The sequence below is a fragment of the Narcine bancroftii genome, chromosome 8, assembly GCF_036971445.1.
Source record: "Narcine bancroftii isolate sNarBan1 chromosome 8, sNarBan1.hap1, whole genome shotgun sequence".
NCBI lineage: Eukaryota > Metazoa > Chordata > Chondrichthyes > Torpediniformes > Narcinidae > Narcine > Narcine bancroftii.
Window position 1 is genome coordinate 89,943,897 of NC_091476.1, and position 18,709 is coordinate 89,962,605.

Here is an 18,709-nt window from a genome sequence, read left to right on the forward strand (position 1 = left end):
TGGTAGAGTCGGGAGGCGGGCGGTCGGAGCTCGCTGGACGCGCGCGCAGGAGGGGGGGGGGGGCGGGGAGGAGGAGGAGACGAAGGAGCGGTCGCTGACGGAGCGAGCGGGGCGGCCGGCGGCTCCTCCTCACGGTCCATGGGAAGGGCCGCGGCGGCGGGGTTAGGCGGCGGCGGCAGGAGGAGGAGGAGGAGGAGGGCGACGAGCTCGGCGCCGGGATCCATGGAGCGGGCGGCTCGTGGTCGGTGTCTCCGGGATGCGCGCTCGCCGGGCGGATCGTGCGGGCAGCAGCTGCGCTGAGAGGTGAGAGATTGGGGGGGGGGGGGCAGCGGCCGGGGATTTGCGGAGGGGGGAGGGAGTGCCTCCAGTGGCTCTGGCCTGGCTTCACGTTGTCGAAGGCCACAACTCGGCGAGATGTCTGTGTTTCCCCCCCCCCCCCCCCCCCAGCAGCAATCCCCCCCACCCAACAATAGGGACACTGCAGCCGATCGTGTTTCAATGGGGGGGGGGGGGGTTGAGATTGATCGGCTGCTGAGGCCGTGTCGGACCGACAACAAAAGCCAGTTGCGGGCTCCAGAGGGGAGAGGCTTGGCTGGCAAGCGGACAAAATGCGGAGCTCAGACCAGAGTTCACTGAAACAGTGTGGGGGAGAGGGAGAAAACAAAGGGGAGGGAGACATCGGCCATAAAGGTATTTCTCCCTTTAAAAAAAAGAATAGAAGCAAGGAATCAACTTGAGAGATGGTGTCAAGGTCCAGAGAAAGTGGCAAAGAACATCGATGCCATCACAGGCAGACGGTGAAAGCCCTGAGGGAATTCAGACCTGGGGCAATAAGGCTCGAGGTCGGGAGTGACAGGGGATGGAGGGAGGGGACAGTAGGAAAACACTGGAGACGGCTCAAGGTGGAAAAAGATAGAATGACGGCACTGCTCAGCAAGACAGCCATGGAGAGAATGGTCTGTAGTCTTGGCCAGGATATATGGGTACTGTTGACAGAAGTTATCTGGATGGCACGCCAAGCCTTGTCAGGAGTCTTACACAGCCTGAGAACTGAGCATCTGAGGGTTGGTTAGATTGTTGCAGACCGATTAAAGCCCTCCATACTCGACAACATCGCCGTTCCAGCTTTTTATCCCCCTGGGTACACCAGGAGCCATGTTTTTTTTTCTTTTTCTGTGCTTCAATTGAAGGAGGCTTAAACGGTTTTTACCTATGCTAACTGTTCTAAAGAGTTTTTTTTTTGTTTCCTTTATTGCAGGGAAATGTTTTCCTGTATGTCTGTTTAGTGTAACTAATGGAGTGGGATTCTTGTCTTTATTCAAGTTAACACTGAGTTTTCAGTCCTGCAAAGTTTTTCTATACCTATATTTCCACGTTGGAATCTTTGTGAAACAAGAGTATCCATTCTTTAGCTCTCCTGTTACCTGCAGTCCCTGCCAGCTGGCACTATAAAACTCATTTAGTTCCATTCAGTTTCATTCTTTGACAGCAAAGTAAGACGTTTTTGAGAAGTTGCTTCATTTGGTGGATAGTTTCCAAATCAAAAGTCTGATCTATTTGTATCAGCAAATTGAGGAAAACCTAGATTAAACTTTGTTTATCACCCTTGAGAATTCACTGTGTGTAACTGCAAATGCACAATACACATTGGACAATTATTGCTTGAAAGTTGTTTTGATGTCAGTTGATGCTGATTGTTTCTGGCACGATATACTATACAACTGTCACTTGGGTTAATCGTCAGTTTAGTCGCATGTAAATTACTAAAGCTCATCTAGTACTGTGGAGTTTTCTATGGCTGTTTAGCTTTGAGGGGTCTTTTGACATGAATCTTGAATATGGTGTATCTGTACAATTTGACCTCCATAGGTTTGTTTAGAAAAAAACTTTTTACACAAAAATGGCTGCTAAGCTCAACAATTTTTGCTGTTTTATTTTGATCAATAGGGGCTGTTATTTCTGTGTTGTCTTCTACTATTTGCTTTTGCCCCTACTAATTAGAGTAATGTAGGTCTCTGTATGCAAGATGCCCCAGCTTTGTTACATGGAACAGCTACCAAGGGAATTAAATTTGGGTTCAGGTGACCTCCTTTCCTAATTAGTTTATGTAAGGGCTGTCTTTGAGACTGAGACACTGTTTAATTGGCCTTAAAGGTGGTAGTTGACTGCTTTCTTGAACTCCTGCAGTCGTTGAGGTTGGCTGTGCCATAAAGCTGTTGGGGAGGAATTTGATCCGGGGACAGTAAAGGAATGGTGAGCTTGGAGAGCAACTTCCTTTATCGTTGTTATTGGTAGAATTTGTGAGTTTGGAAGGTGTTGCTGAGGAATTTTGAACTGTTGCAGTGCATCCTACTGATGTTATAAAGAGCTGCTTTGTGTCAGTGATTAATTGAATTGTTGTAGATGAGGTGCCTTATCAACCATATGTCCTGTATGGTATGTGTTCCTTGAGTATTGTTAAAGGTCAGCTCATCCAGGCAAATCCCAATACTGACTTTCCCCACACACAACCTTCCACCAAAAGGAGAAATGTAGGATCTATAGCTGTATATTATTTATAGATAATTTTATTGTTAAAAAATTCAAATTAATTTTTCATTGTTATTTTCACAAAATATTTTTGTTGAGAATATTTTGTATAAATAGTGGAAGAAAGCAGATGAGTGTTTGATTTTAAAACTTCTCAGAGATTCTAGGGTTGGGCAGATAATATGCCCTCACGTACACAGGATTGTCACTGTCCAGTGCACAATATTTCTTGGTCCCCTATTGAATGCAAACACTTGCAGTCTTTTTTTTCCCTATATAAAGAGATTTTTGAATGTTGGCTAACACAAGCAAAAATAAGAATCTTGCAGTGAAGGAAATGTAAAGGGATGGCCTTTCTCAGTGACCTTTGGCAGCTTGTTCAAACTTTTATTACAGCTTTTTTGAAGTTTAAAGAATACATGACCATATGTAGTATTATGCATTTGTACAGGTTCTAACTCAAAATGTAACATTCCTAGCCACAATTAAAAATTATCTTGCTATGAGAGTGCACACTAGGAATGGGGGAGAAAAAAAACCTCTCCATTGTGGCCTGTTGACAAAAGGAACTTTTTAAGCAAGTGAAGTACTAATAATCAGAAATTGATTTGGTGTGTTATTTCCACTTAAGTGGTTGATTCCAGTACAGTAGTAACAGATGGTTAAAAGGGTTATTGATGCATTAGCTTCCTGAGAAAGTGATGAGGTAAGCAAGTTGTATGGCTTAAAGAATGGAATTGCTTTGCTCAATGTTCCTACAAGTATCTAAGATGTACCTTTTATCCCAGGTTTAATACTTGGGCAACGGCTTGTGCTTGTTAAAATATCTTGAGGTTAATTTGAGAGAGAAAAAAAAAGTTCTGTTGGGTAACTAGAGGGACCTGTAGGTCCAGAAAATCTTTGGGTCCTTTAGCAGGGGATTCCCATGGCATACCAACAGTCTTTATTGTTATTTGTCTGTCTATTCCTATTGGATTCTCATGTACAATGTACAGTCAAGGTTAGCTGGAATTGGCCAGATATTACAAGCTCTGCTGCCCAAACTGTCAAGGCTCCAAGGTCATGAAGCTAAAACAAGGTAGTAGTAACAGAATTTTAAAAAGCTGTAATTTATTGGTAATTTGTTACTTTTTTTGTTAATCATTCTAGCCCTGCTCTACAACTTCAGCTCCCATTGAACAGCTAGACCTCCTGTTGAGGATCTCTGCCAGTTTACACAGAATGTAATGGCTATCCAATATGCCAAATTTGCATTTCATCATGGGCTTTGAGATTGAGGAATGTCTTTGTGGGTTATTCCTTACGATTGAGATAACTATTACCTCTGTGGGTTTCAAGTTCAAATTTATTCTTGGAGTACATGCATCACATACAACCCTGAGATTCTTTATCCTGTGGACAAGGCAGAATTTTTGAATTACTAGTAACTGTAAACTACTTAAGATGAAATAAATGTAATCAAACTGCAAATTCAGAAAAATGAATATTCATTAATAGATAATGAGAAAAGTCTTTAATGAGTGTCTGAGTCTGTGGCTCATGGTTCTGAGGTGATTGAGAGGACTTAGAGCCACAGACTACCAGAGGTGCTAAAGAAAATGCCAGATGTTCAAGCATGTGGGCAATAAAATGAAATGCATTTCTTCTACCTTTTACACTGTGATTCGTTTTGATCCCAGCATCTTTCTTGAGGGCTGAACCCAAAAACTTTCTTCACTTTAAGCAATGAAATCCCAGGGATTCCCTGATGTTGGTTAACATTTTGCACTTTTTAATGAGACTTTTGAGAACATCCTTCAGTCCTTTGCCATGATAGAGCTCAAGGCAGAATGTATGTGAGTTAGGAAGCTTTGTAAATGAGGGGTATGTGGCTTACTGAATGAAGCTGACAGTGTAATTTAGATGTCTGAACTGGGGGATGCTGGCATTGGTTCACTTATGATGCCAGTGGAGGATTTTCAAATATACCCTTGGGTGCATCTCTGCCTGTTGTAAATAATCCTGGTCTCAGAAACGTATAGGAAGGCAGAAATCACTGGTGCTTCATAAATCATGAAGTTTGTGCCTCTTTTGAGGTAAGGATTTGCTGGCACACTTCCTGTCTGAGTTTTCATCACCAATATCTGCCTTCACTGAAGAATGGTTTTCAAGATATGGGAAGAAGTTAGCCTTTTGGACTCTCTGTCCCTATTTTCAGGGACTACCTGTAACCTGTACTCTGGGTCCCAGTTTTCAAGGACTACAAACAAGCGCATATACTCCATATTCCCGTTATCTGGGACTGGTTTTACACCTAACCAGCAGCTGGTTTGTATGGGTATTCGTACTGTAGTAAGCTATGGACCCAATCTAGAGTATATATTTTGGAAGGTTAAAAATTGTCGGAGTCCTAAGGGTTAGGATTATGAAACTTGTCTGAGGGATGTGTAAATAAGAGCAAGGGTAAGAACCTCTTGATTTGCAGATGTTAAATGCTGTATGCTTCACTCAACAATTTGATGAGTTAGACTATATACATAACAAGCGTTAAAGACAATAGCCATTGCCGACTGAGGCTGGAGTGGGAGAAACATGAGTTGAATAGTCTCCCATTAGTGCTGCAGATGAGTTGCATTTTAACAGTAAGCTACTTGGAGGTGAAATGGAGCACTGGATTGAGAAAGAATGATGTTGAACCCTGCTTGTTTAAACTGAACTGGGATAGGATTTGCTATGGATCTCCTGGTTAAGGGCACACCTTGCTTGCCACCTTGAAGCAAACCTAAGGTGGGAGATGGATTTCACAACTTTCCTGAATAAAGATATTATTAAATATTTCTTATGGAGTGCTTAGTTGAAGACTTTAAGGGATTGTAAACCATGAAGCTTGTCAAAATTGCTTTTTAATAGGAATATCTTTCATTTACATTATTTTAAATATGTTTCTTAAGACCTCAATAAATTGGAGTGTTTGGGAAATAGTTAAATTATCAAGTATTTTTGCAAAATTTACTTTTTATTTGATGGAACTTGAGGCTCGGATGCCTCTTGGTACACTAATGACTTTGAGTCCCATGTTAGTTTTTCATGTCTGGTATTCCGAGTGCATTGAATCACTTACATCACATAAGTTTGGGGCCGAGAGTTAATTAAGTTTGCACATAATTTCCAGCCTTGGGTATTTTGTAAGTCATTTTTTCTTCCCTCTCTAAAGATAACATAGTTCTCTTCCTTGCTCAGAATCAGCTAATGTTCCTTTGGCTTGATCTTGCATTTTGTCCCACATCTCATTGCATCTTATATTGGAGGTTCCGTGTTTACACTAGACTGCATCGGGGAAGCAGCAGTATTACACAGCTGCTCAGGGGATGAAACAAAATACCAAAAACAAATGGTGGCCTCGTGGGGCAACAATCAACAGCTGCATTGTGGGATTATGAGATTGAAGGAGGTAGAGTTGCTTACTTTTAGGGTATTCTCCATGGTAAGATCCTTCTCATTATCCTTGGAGATTGCAAAATTTGAACTTAAACTGACCCACTAGGATCTCTGAAGTCTGTTAATGCCATTTCTTTTTTTAAAAGTGGACTCTCCCAAGCACAAAATAAAACAGTTGTATGTTGTTCGAAAATGTATGAACTACGTGAGATAAAGAAGGACCCCACAGGGTACCACTGTGATTCAGCTGTCAAGAGAGTATGTACAGTTGATGTAGAGCAAGTTTTGTATTGTACTAATGACCTTGTCAGTCAGGATAGATATCCTTTTTATACATGTAGGGTTTTCTAGTTGCTATAAATGTAAGAATATGATCTGATCTAAGGGCCAGTTTGATTTATAGTGATACCAAGATAGAATAGGCATGATTGGGCAATTTCACTGCCTGTCAAACCCGATCATGATACTGTAAATGATTGAAGTAGACTTGAAGCTCATAGTTTATACAGGTGCTCCTCAATGTACGATGGGGTTGTGTTCTTGCAAACCATCGTAAGTCGAAAAAGAATAATGCACCTACCATTTTTTTTAGTAATTAAATTTTGAATATTTTTATTCTGAAAGAAACCATCACTACAGAGACTGCAAATATGGTTGAGTCAGCATCGCGAGAGAATATGCTGTACAATACCCTCGTGCGATGCTGCCATTGCCCAGCGTCGCGAGAGAGTATCGTACCACACATCGCAAGCATAGGAACAGATCAGAATTTGAAATTGAAAGTATGGACTCAAGCCATTGTAACTTTGAAAAATTGTGAGTCGGACCATCGTTAAGTAGGGGAGCACCTGTATGTAACTATTCTCTATGCTACCAGGGCAAATACAGTGCTTAGTTTGGGAGAATTTACAGTATTTCCTTTTCTTGGCCACCGGGGATGTACCGGAGGATTTCAGAATGGCAAATGTGGTCCCTTTGGTTTTTTTTAAAGATAAAAGCGAAAATCCTGGGAGTTATAGACCAGTGATTCTTGCGTCAATGCAAACTATTGGGGAGGATTCTTAAGGACAGGAATTATGAACATTTGGGAAAGTACAGTCTACTCTGGGATGGTCAGTGTGGTTTTGTGAGGGGAAGGTCATTCCTCACGAGCCTAATTTAGAAATTGATGACAGTAAGGTGGTAGATATAGTCTACATGGACTTTAATAAGACACTTGACAAGATCCCCCATGAGGGACTCATTCAGAAAATCATGAGGCATGGGATCCATGGAACCTTGGCTGTGTGGATTAAAATTGGCTGGCATGTAGAGATAATAGTAGACGGAAAGTATTCTGCCTAGAGGTCAATGTCTAGTCGAATTCCATAGAGATCTATTCTGGGATTCCTGCTCTTTGATTTTTATCAATGACCTATGTGAAGAAGTGGAAGAATGGATCAGTAACTATTGCAGTTGATACAAAGGTTGGAGGAGCTGTAGATGGTGCTGAAGGTTACAAAAGGATATAGAAAGGATGTAGAGTTGGGCAGAAAAGTGGCAGATGGTGTTCAATCCAGATAAGTGTGAAGTGAAGCATTTTGGAAGGTCAAACCAGAAGGCTGAGTACAGAGTTAATGGTTGAGTACTTAACAGTGTGGAGGAATACGGGACCTTGCAGTTCAAATCCATTGATCTCTCATGGTTGCCTGTAGATTCACAGGATAGTTAAGAAGGCCTATGAGATATTGGGCTTCATTAGTCAGGCATTGAGTTCAGGAGTTGAGAGGTCATGTTGCAACTCTATAAATGTGAGACCACACTTAGAATATTGTGTTTTGGGCACCTAATTATTGGAAGAATGTGTAAGCTATGGAGAGGCTGCAGAGGAGATTTACCAGGAAGTTTCCTGGATTGGTAAATAAGTCTTGTGGGACAAGGATAGCAGATGTGGGACTTTTTCTTTGGAACAAAGAAGGAGAGGTGATTTAATAGAGATCTGCAAGATTCTGAAAGGCATAAATAAAGTGGACAGCCAGCACCTTATTCCCAGGGCAGCAATAGCAAGCACCAGAGGATACATGTACAGAGTGAAGGGAGGAAAGTTTAGGGGAGACATAAGGTAAGTTTTTTTTAGAGTTGTGGATGCCTGGAATGCCTTGCATTCATCATAGTGGTGGGGGAGGCTGAAACATTGGGGGCATTGATGGTCAGACACATGGGCAAAAGAAAAATAGAAGGTTACAAGGTAGGAAGGGTTTGATCTTTCTTTTGGTATGAATATATAGGTGGGCACAACATCATGGGCTGAAGGGCCTGTACTGTGCTGTAATGTTCTATGTTCTAAATTGTTTCCAAAGCCTATAAATCATTTTTTTTTGAGCAAGTTGCAATTGTTAACTATACATTCAATGGTTTGCAGTTAGCACAAACATACACTCCATCTTGCCCAACTCGAGAAGCTGATAAGGAGTAGTTATTACTCTTTCCAAAAATGCTTACATAATGTAAGGAACTTTGTGTCTTAGCACACAGTAGATATTGAGCCAACCTGAAGTTGTTTTGCATTGACCTTTATAACTAATGAACATTTTACTAAGCGGAATATCACCCCATGATGCAAACAGCCACAATATTGAAACTGCGGCTCAATCTAGTTGAAGTAGGCTTGGCTCAACTGAATGAATGCCTGTTGTAGATGGATGAGAAAATCACAATAGTTTTGGGGCTTGGGATTCTTCTTTGTTTGTAAAATATAAAGAAAAATATTTTAAAATAAAAAGTTGAATACAATTACGAAGTGTGCTACAAGATCAGAAAAAAGTTACAATAATGATCAGAAGTTTCAAAGCACACTCAAGATAATAAACAGTGCATAACAAAAGAAAAACAAAATAAGATTTGAATGTCAAAACCCCTTCCCCTAAGCAAGGTTAAAGTTTAGAATTCATAAATCCAAGTGAGACAGTCTTCGAGACAACACAATGCCAAGATTCTAGATTAACACTCCATCTTAAGCTTATGGTTGTCAAGACTAAACCCCATATAATTTGAAATTTAATATTTGAATTATTAACCGCATATCTATTTTTTTCCAAATCAAAACAAGACATTATCCCTTAGTCATTGTGCATGTGTTAGGTGGGGCATTATCTTTACATTTAATCAAAATTGCATGTCTGGCCATTAATGAAGTAAAAGTTAAAATGCAGCATTGAATTGAAGTTGGTACACATCATCTTCTCGGAATGTTCCAAAAAGAGCAACTAAAGGGCATGGTTTCGATTTTAAATTTAAAATCGCCAATAATGTTTGAAAAACTTCCTTTCAAATTTTTCCAAGCTAGGGAACGTCCAAAACGTATGAATTAAGGAAGCGTCACCTGTTTAACATTTATCACATTGGAGATTTATGTCCGAATAAAAATGAGACAATTTTAGTTTAGACGTACACGTGTGTGATTCTTAACTGGCTTTATCAAGTTTTCCAGTTTCTCTGTTGTAACTTGCCCTCGGCTGCAACTCATGAACTGTATTGCAAATAAATAAAAAATACAGATTTTCCCAATTTAATAATGAGAATAACCTGGGTGGCTGCTGTAGCATGTTGCAAAAGACTGATTTGTAAATGAATTGCATGTGGATAGCATCGCAAGATTATACATCAGAAGGCCTGTGATTTTATAGCACTTTGTACCAATTTATCAACAGGATGGTTGTGATTGCTATCAGTGATGTCCTTTTCCCGTATGGGATGTTTGGTTGGATTCGTGTACAGACTAGATAAGGGAAAATCAGGTAGCTTATAGGTACTTATCCAGTGCAAGGGAAAAAATAAATTTGTATATTAATAAAATGTTGGCATATGCAGTTCTTTTTTATTTTAAATTTACAAGAGGGGAGGTGAAAACTGGGGAAAGAAGTGGGGAATTATGAAGAAATCTCTGGGTATAGAATACATTGATCTGATTTTTCTTTTTTAGTGTGTTATGATCTTGCCAATGGCTTTACAAGATATGCAAATCATGCTGGCAGTGTAGTGTTACGGAACGATGAGCTGTTCCTTCCAGCAACCAGAGTTCAATTCTGATCTCTGGTGTCTCTGGCATTTGCACATTTTCCCTACCTTGTTGCTTTCCTCTGGGTCCTCCCGTTTCCTCCCACGGATTTGCAAGTTGGTAGGTTAAGTTTCACTGTAGATTGTGTGGGTGAGTGGTAGAATCTGGGAGGTGATGATGGGCATATGGGAAGAATAAAATGGGATTAATGTAGAATGGTAGGTCAGATCAAATTTAGTTGGCTGAAGGGTCTGTTTCTTTGCTCTACGACTCTTAATTTGAAAATGGTGTAAATCGAGGCTAACTTTGGAATAAAACAAAACAAAATCTTGAACTGTGATAGGAAATCCAGCTAGTTCGGCAGCATCTGTGGTGTTGGGCAGGAATTAAAAAGCAAAAGTGTATAGATGTTGGAAATGTAAAGCAAAAACAAATATTTGGAGCATTCAGCAGGAAAGACCAGATTTCCCAAGAGAGAAATAGAGCTAATGTCCCTGGCCAACAACCCTCCACTATGAAAAATAATTGATTGGAAACTCCAAACCTGCTCCCTTTCCATAGATATCACTTGACCCTCTGAGCTCTTTCAGCGGTCACTGTTGCATCAGAACCGCCAGTCTGGAAAGGCTGCTTGTCTTGAAACTAGATTCATTGATGAGCTCCAAGGGTTGTTACATTCCTTGATGCAAGGTGATTCAGTAATTTATTTTGGTTGAGTCTTGCAGAATGTGGCTCTACCTGCCCTTTGTGACTTGATGGTTATGGAGGGAATGCTTGTCTGAGGATCTCTTATCTAATTATCTTGAGTCTTTTTTGGAAAATGCATGTGTGATCCATCAAGCCTGGATAGAATTGGGTCGGATTGACAGAATGGGTTTTGATAACGTTCCTCGCACAAAACCTTTGATGCTCTGACATGCAATTATCACTAACAAAGAAATCAATGATTTCAGACCATTTGGAATATAAAAAAATCAAATAAATGTTGTTTTACAAGACCAAAACCAATAAAACTGACAGAAGACCAGGTATAAATTGCCTATACAATGAGTGTATTGAAGGTATAATATGTTTAGAGGAAGTTACTCTTTAGAAAATGAAGTCAGCAATTGCTAAGTTGTATTTCAGAAATCATTGGACCACAGAATAAATACTATAATTGTCATCGATGTATCAAAAAGTATAGAAATGAACACTTTTATATCACAATTTTCTAATTTTGTGCTACTATTGGAGATCTTCAACCCGATAATCGTTTTTTTGCCAATGCATCTGTAGTTTCTGAATATGTACAAGTGAAGCATCATGTTGCTGGGAAAACATGCTTATTACTGTCCAATATATCGTAGTTCATCTATTTGCAGCTATGCAATGTCATCATTATAAATGCTTGCCTCATCTAGTTAAAATCGCACTCTCCAACATTTAACAAAAATCAAATGGCTTGATATTTTTGTTCACGTACTGCACATCAAAATCCTCTGCATTAAATCTTCATACAATAGCATTGTTCATTGCTTTCCAAGCTCTAGGGTTTCTATCCTTACAAAATGACATGCTACTTGAATACATGTTAAAGAGCATATCACTCTATTGAAATATTGGTTTTAGGAAGGGATTTCTGATGTTGAGTTTTTAAAAGTCTACATTAGAGTTATTGATTATTGCCATTAGGGTGACATGGTAAGCAGAGCAGGTAGTGCAATGCTGTTACAGCCCCTGTGGCCCAGGTTCTAATCTGGTGCTCTCTGTAAGGAGTTTGTATGTTCTCCCCTTGTCTGCGTGGGTTTCCTCCTCCCCTCCAAAAAAAATATAGGGGGATTGGGTGCAATTGGGCAGCATGGGCTGGAAGGTCCTGTTACTGTGCTGTATGTCCAAATTTAAAATGTTTGAAAAATGTATAAGTAACATAAAGATAAGGTGTGCTGAGGTTTCTTTTCTGAGAGTTGAATTCTTCATGCTGCTAAATCATTCTTGCGTTTGAAGAACAAGATGACTCTTAAGAAATTAGCCAAGTAACTGAAGTTGATTGGGAATTGTTAATCATTAAAACTATCCACATTAAATCTTTAAGATGTTAGTTAAATATAATATGGATCTCTTCAGATCATCTCATGGTTATCAATGCAAAAGAAAATGAGAGATGGTACAGTTTGGCCTCAGAAAGAGAAAGGTAATGGTTAAAGTAGTTAAAACACCCAGTCACTTGATTAAAAGCAGTTTTTTTAAAAAAAGACAGCAGGTTTATTTTGATTTGGACAGATAAAGACAGGAAATGCTGACACAAATCAGTTGTGTGGGAACCTTAATCTCATTTAGTGATCTTACTGATTTGTGCCTGATTTCTGTGATCCACTCTTGGTTATTAACCCTTGGAAGGACTTATTTCAGTATAAATAAGTAATCCAAGTGGAATTTTGTATCCAATACTACTGAGAAAGGAAACTGGTTTACCACCATCTTATCCAATTGGGAATGAGCAATAAATGCTTGCTGTCCAACTCAAGTTTATATACCAAAATAGGAATTAATAAAAATAATGGCTTAATATGCTCTTCATTATTTTTCTCTGCGTTCAGATTCTATGTTAACTATTACCTTTCAAAAATAATGATGGATATTCGATGAAGTTAAGCAGAAGAGAAAATATTCTGCAAGATTATGATCGTAAATTACACTAGCAGTACAAAAGTTACACAGCACTAGTTGCTTGCAAAAAAAAAACCCATCTGTACACCTTAAGGTCTTTTATTATTCTTGAAATGTAAAGCCAGACTTCCAAAGCCATTGAAGGGTACAGTTATCAGCAGTATGATAAGATTTTAAAATTTATTTTATTTGATGATACAGCCTTTCTGCCCCTGAGACTTGTCCTGTTCAGTTACACCCAATTAACCTACAACCTCATAGGTTTTGAATGGTAGGAGGAAACCATATCAGACAGAGAAAACCCATGCAGATCAATGGAGAACATACAAACTCACAGACAGCACTGGAATCAAAGCTGGGTTGTGGGCGATGTAATATTGTTTCACTAACCACTGTGCTAATTGCACTGCCCATTTCTTTATTCAATGATATATGATATATTCCAGGACCACTGCCACATAATTCTGCAGAACTGGTGGTAGAACCTTGTTAAGCATGCACTCTTAACATATGCTGACCTGGAAAGTGAATCTGTATTTTGTTGGCTTTTAATGTGGAAGCAGAGCAAGGAAAATTGTAATTTATAATTTTTTGACATTCATAATGTACCTCATGAGTTGCCCTGGAAAAAAAAAGGTGCATATGGGAATGCTAGTGGAAGAGGTATTGTAGCATCCACCTCAGGAAATAAGATCTCAAGCAGCATTATAAAATCACTGTTTGCACAAACTAAAACAAAAGTGGAATCAATAGACACTAAAAGAGGCTAATCTCAATCATTCCCTCACTCCAAGCAATTGGTGTTTTCAGATTAATGAAAACAGCTGAAGTAACCAGGAGTTGCTTGAAAGTGTATGGCATTTGAAGGTAAAATAAGACATGTAGCAATTTGCTAGGTTTACCAGTAGGAGCGCAAGTTGGACCTGTCATATCAGTTTGCCTATTCACATTGAGGGAAACAAGATCTCTGCATACAAACAAAAATATTGATGAATGAAATTCCCTAAATAAGAATTTTGATCACCCTTTTGTCATCTACCAAGAAGTCTTTTTGCATTTAAAATCCTGGAGTGTATACATTGGGTATGTTGTTTTAATGAGAGTCCATGTGACAACAGGAATTAAAAGCTTGGTTATGTCTGTTGGTTTCTCAAATCTGCTCTGCTGGCTGATCTTGCTGAACTCCTCATTTCCAGTCTACCCATGCTAATCTTTCATCTGCTTTCTTATCATTAATATTTTTATCTCTGCCTTAAAATGTATCCAAAAACTCTACTTCCACCATTCTTTGATCCAAAGGATTTTGAACTTTCAAGACAGAAAATGCTTTTACTTTGGATATTTTATTTTATTTTTTCAAAAATTATATGTAGTAACATTTTAAATATACACTATATTAAACTTCCCACAAAAAAACACAGTCCCTCCCTCCCTCCCCCCTTTTCATACAGATCCGTTCACTGTCAGAGCGTACATATATTTTAAGTATATAGAGTACAGTTGGGGAAACTTATTGTATAAATAATAGTTACTTTTATACCTTTTTTGTTCCTTTTTATTTCTGTTATCTGGGCCCCTATGTGGTCTATGTATGGCCACCAGATCTTTACAAAAGTTTCATATTCTTTAAGTTATGTGATTTTTTTTTTCCCATAGGTATATAGCTGTTTACTTTTGCAGTCCAACTTGCTATAAGTAGAGGGGAGTCATGATTGTGATACATTTTTTATTACCGCCAGTGCTACTTTTATAAATGAGATTTGTTCCGGAGCATAGCTTTTCCCATTTTTCATTTTTTATCTTTATGACACACCAATGGCATCATGAAGAAAGCCTCTACTTCCTCAGGAGTTTGCGGAGGAGCTAGTGGAGTTGAAGGGCCGACATGGCCTGTTTCCGTGCTGTAAACGGTTATATGGTTATGGTTATATGGATATTTGGTCAATTTTATCGCTTATTTCCATGAAATTACTTAATAGATATAGCTCCGGGTCACCCATGAAGGCCACTCCTGTTATCCTGGTTAATTTTTCTGCGATTTCTTGCCAAAATGGCTTTACTTTCACACATGACCACGTGGCATGTAGAAAAGTTCCTGTCTCAGTCCCACATCTGAAACACATCTCTGAAATTTCGGCTTTTGATCTGTTTAACTTTTGTGGGGTAAGATATAATCAATGTTAAAAAAATTATACTGAACTAGTCTATAGCTTGCATTTATAATTGATGTCATGCTGTCCTTACACCAATCTGACCAGCTTCTTTCGGAAATCACCACACCCAAGTCTGACTCCCATCTTTCCCTTGACTTCTTCAATTCTGGTTTTGCACTTTCACTCTGTAGAGCTTAGTACACTTTTGTTATAAATTTGGATGTATTCCTCATCCAGACTGTTTGTTCAGTTTCATTAATTTCAAGTAGGGTCAACGTTGGTCCCCATCTTTCTCTTAAGAATTATCTAAGCTAAAGAAAACAGAAAAAGGTCCCATTGGCCACTCCGTATTTGTGTTTTAATCGTTCAAAGGACATAAGAGTTCCTTCTGTGTAACAGTCCTTAATATATCTTGCACTTTGTCACACCACAAATTTAATATTCTATTGCCCATGTTCATAGAATGGCGTTATCTATCTTTTTCTTTAGTGATTTGAAACTCTATTTATAGATAGTCCTTTGCTTCCCCCTCCTCCATTGAGTACATTCCCATTTGAACCCAAGACAGGGGTTGTCTTCAGTGAAGAAGGCTGTGAGAAATCTAGCCTCTGTATCTAGGTAATATTTTTTGAAATCTGGAAGCCTATGTCCTCCCAGCCTGTAGTCCCATGGAAAATGTTGTTTTTAAAAACTATGATTTACATAAAATATATTGGAGATGATTGACAATGAATGTCAAACCATTGTGATCTAGCAATGAATGTGTTTGTTTTTCATTGTTGTGGAAAGGCCATTTGTACACGATAGTTGATTCATCAGGTGACCAATGGCAGGATTGTGGGGCAGAGTGGTTAGAGGCAGGAGGTCGTGATATATTGCCCTAAAATATGTCTGACCATCTTGCATGTCTGTAGTTTGCTCTGTGTCAGCATTTACTGGTAACTATGCTCAGTTTTCCACATCTTTCACTTGGATTTCAGCTAGTGTAAACTTTTCTGCGTGATACAATTGTTTATTTTATTTTGCCTTGAGCCAACCTTTTGATAATCTTTGACAGATTCTATTAAGGACTGCTGGATAGGGAATACTCATGCATATTAGAATCAAGCACCCTGTTGGAAAAGGGTGAAATAGGCAGAAAAGAGGGGAGAGAAGTAGAACAAAGAAGTTTGATTCAGATCTGCTGACTTTGATCAGGTTCATCGGTTGGACCATGTAAAAATAAAATTATTAAACTGGAGAATATGGCACAAAGGATTTGGAAAGCATGTTAAAAATCTTTTTGAGAATATTGTACTGAGCTTTAAGTGATATTTAGATAGGCTTCCAAGAGTGAACTGTGCCACATGCAGAATCTTGCACCAAGCACACAAGAACAGAAATTAGCCATTGTATTTGGAGGAAAATACTACTCTTCAAATACATGGTTTTAAATTTGTCTGATTGTCTTAAAATTCACGCAGTTTGAATTGTTTTGTAAAATAGAAAAGCTGTTGTTAAATAATCTTCACACTAGCCTTATGGTGTAATGGTAATCTACTGTGTCTGTCTCCAAATATTTCTGTATCCCGAGGCATATGGAGTCTCAAAGACATAATTTAGTTTATAAGGTTGTTCCAATCACAAAAGCCTCCCTATATTGGTGCTCTTGAGCGTGATAGATTTAGGTCCTAATGAAAGATTCAGCTGTTTAATGCAGCATTTTATTTTCTGGTAGCATGGTGCCAACTCTATCACTCATTGAAGCTTATTCTTCCCCCTTCAGAATCTCTGGTCTTACCAAAAATATTACTATCTCACCTACTACTTCTCCTCGTACAATGTACCAAAATCCTGGTGTTATTCTGCAGTGGCTTTGTGGGGTTTGTCTTCACTTTGGTTTCTGTTTAACCATATAACCACTTACAGCACAGAACAGGCCAGTTTGGCCCTACTTGTCCATGCCATAACAAATTCCCACCCTCCTCGTCCCACTGACCAGCACCCGGTCCATACCCCTCCAGTCCTCTCCTCTCCATGTAACTATCCAGTCTATCCTTAAATAACCAATGATCCTGCCTCAACCACGTCTGCCGGTAGCTCATTCCACATCCCTACCACCCTTTGCGTAGAGATTTCCCCTCATGTTCCCTTTATAATTTTCCCCCTTCAATCTTAAACCATGCCCTCTAATTTGAATCTCCCCCATTCTCAATTGAAGAAGCCTATCCACATTTACTCTGTCTGTCCCTTTTAAAATCTTAAACACCTCTATCAAGTCCCCCCCTCAATCTGCATAACCTTTCCCTGTAATTCAAACCTTGAAATCCTGTCAACATTCTCGTGAACCTTCTCTGCACTCTCTCTATTTTGTTTATATCTTTCCTATAATTTGGTGACCAAAACTGTACACAGTTCTCCAAATTTGGCCTCACCAATGCCTTGTACAATTTCATCATAACCTCCCTACTCTTGAATTCAATACTCCGATTTATGAAGGCCAACATTCCAAATGCCTTCTTCACCACACCATCTACCTGAGTATCAGCCTTGAGGGTACTATTTGCCATCACTCCTAAATCCCTTTGTTGCTCTGCACATCTCAATAGCCTACCATTTAATGCATATGACCTATTTAGATTTGCCTTTCCAAAATGTAACACCTCACACTTATCTGTATTAAATTCCATCAGCCATTTCTCAGCCCACACCTCCAGCCTTCCTAAATCACCTTTTTATCTATGGTTTAAAAGTTACAGCAGCTGTATTTTTTAAAAATTTAGACATACAGCATGATAACGAGCCCTTTTCGCCCATGAGTCCATGTCGCCCAATTTACATCCAATTAATCAACATCCCCAGTGCATTTTGAATGGCGGGAGTAAACCAGAGTCCCCAGAGAAAACCTACACAGATATGGGGAGAACGAACAAACTCCTTACAAATAGGTTGGGATTCAAACCCCAGTCCCGATCACTGGTGCTGTAAAGGAGTTGCGCTAACCACTACACCAACCATGCTGCCCATTTCCTCCATTTTTATATACCTTTTACAATGTTTTTACAATCAATAGAGTAATGATCTTGCTTTGCATCAGTTAAATTGTATGGATCACTTTATTGTTTACAGTGACCTGACGTGTCTGGGTGAATGTGTAGTTACTAAGCCCAGATGTTTTGCTTAATGTTTAAGTGAGTTTGGAGCTGAATAAACACAGCTACTGCAGAATATATTTTACTTGGATATCTGTACAGTGGAATTATGTTGTGGAATTTTATTTCCAATTTAAATCGTGGTAACTAATTCTTTGAATGTAGTTCCATGCATTAATCTGTTTCTCTTTATTTGGAATTTAATTGATTTCCTTTTAAGACAATTTTGCACAGAGGTATTATCAACTTTTTACTGGAGATACCTGAACATTCAGTGTATATTTAAAAACATAGAAATGCCAGAAGAAACTCTCCAGGACTAGAGAGGTAAAGATGTATTACCGACATTTGGCCTGAGGCCTTCTTCAAGGTACCCGAAACGTCAGATATACTTTACCTCTTATGGACACTGCAAGATCTCTTGAGTTCCTCCAGCATTTTTATGCTTTTACTACCATCACAGCATCTGCAGACTTTCATGTATCACTAAATTTATACTTCCATTACAATGATGTTTGCTTCTTGAGTTTATAATACCTTTACTGCATTGCATATCTCTTATGGCAACAATGGCTTGACAAATGCCAGTGCCAAATTGCATTTGTTTACAGAAACACATCAAAATAGTTTCATGAAAAAATGTAAGTGTGCTGATCAAAAATGATTCAAGAGATATACTGAAATGGTATGGGGATGGTGGGAGGTAGAAAGGTGGTGACTGTAATAAAAGACTGGTGAAGTCAAGAATTTGAGAATTTTTAAAGTAGTTGGATGAATGAAAAGCTGAGGGTACT

At 39.0% G+C, this 18,709-nt stretch overlaps 1 protein-coding gene across 2 annotated transcripts in view; it reads left to right on the top strand.

Moving 5' to 3' along the window:
* Window positions 1-18,709, top strand: part of cdon (cell adhesion associated, oncogene regulated) — a 139,941-nt gene that overhangs the window by 196 nt on the left and 121,036 nt on the right. Inside the window, exon 1 of one of the 2 annotated variants that reach the window (XM_069894452.1) lies at window positions 77-303. The exons of the other annotated variant lie outside the window; for it this stretch is intronic. The gene's annotated coding sequence lies outside the window, so the exon portion shown is untranslated. Of the gene's footprint in view, window positions 1-76; window positions 304-18,709 lie in introns of those variants that run through there. 2 annotated transcript variants of the gene reach the window in all.